Source organism: Pteropus alecto, unplaced genomic scaffold, assembly GCF_000325575.1.
Source record: "Pteropus alecto unplaced genomic scaffold, ASM32557v1 scaffold160, whole genome shotgun sequence".
Taxonomy (NCBI): domain Eukaryota; kingdom Metazoa; phylum Chordata; class Mammalia; order Chiroptera; family Pteropodidae; genus Pteropus; species Pteropus alecto.
In genome coordinates, this window is record NW_006429864.1 from 1,579,226 (window position 1) to 1,579,863 (window position 638).

General features: G+C 40.3%; 1 protein-coding gene and 1 pseudogene across 1 annotated transcript in view; one reads left to right on the plus strand and one right to left on the minus strand.

Annotated features, from left to right (window-relative positions):
- Positions 1-638, minus strand: part of ELL (elongation factor for RNA polymerase II) — a 56,621-nt gene that overhangs the window by 15,988 nt on the left and 39,995 nt on the right. The window lies entirely within an intron of this gene.
- LOC112477179 lies at positions 509-627 on the plus strand (annotated as a pseudogene).

The window sequence follows — 638 nt, forward strand, 5'->3', positions numbered from 1 at the left end:
CTAGCGAACCGAGTACAGCAACATATTAAAAAGATTATACACCACGACCAAGTGGGCTTCATCCCAGAGGCACAGGGATGGTTCAACATATGCAAATCGATCAATGTGACACACCACAGAAAAAGCCTTCAACAAGATACAGCATCCATTTATGATCAAAACACTTAACAAAATCTGTATAAAAGGAAAGTACCTTAACATAATAAAGGCCATATATGAGAAACCCTCAGCCAACATTATACTTAATGGTGAAAAACTAAAAACCTTCCCTCTTAGATCAGGAACAAGGCAAGGCTGTCCACTATTGCCACTGTTATTCATGGAATGCAGCTCCTAGCGAGTGCAATCAGGCAAGAGAAAGATATAAGAGGCATCCAAATAGGAAACAAAGAAGTCAAACTGTTCTCTATGTAGAAAACCCTAAAGACACCACAAGAACACTACTAGAAATAATAAGCAAATACAGTAAAGTCTCTGGATACAAAATCAATGTTCAAAAATCCATAGCGTCCTCAGCCATGCTACCCTGAACAAACCTGAAGCCATCTGATCTTGGAAGCTAAGCAGGGTCAGGCCTGGTTAGTACTTGGATGGGAGACCACCTAGGAAGACCAGGTGCTGTAGGTATAAAAGATTAA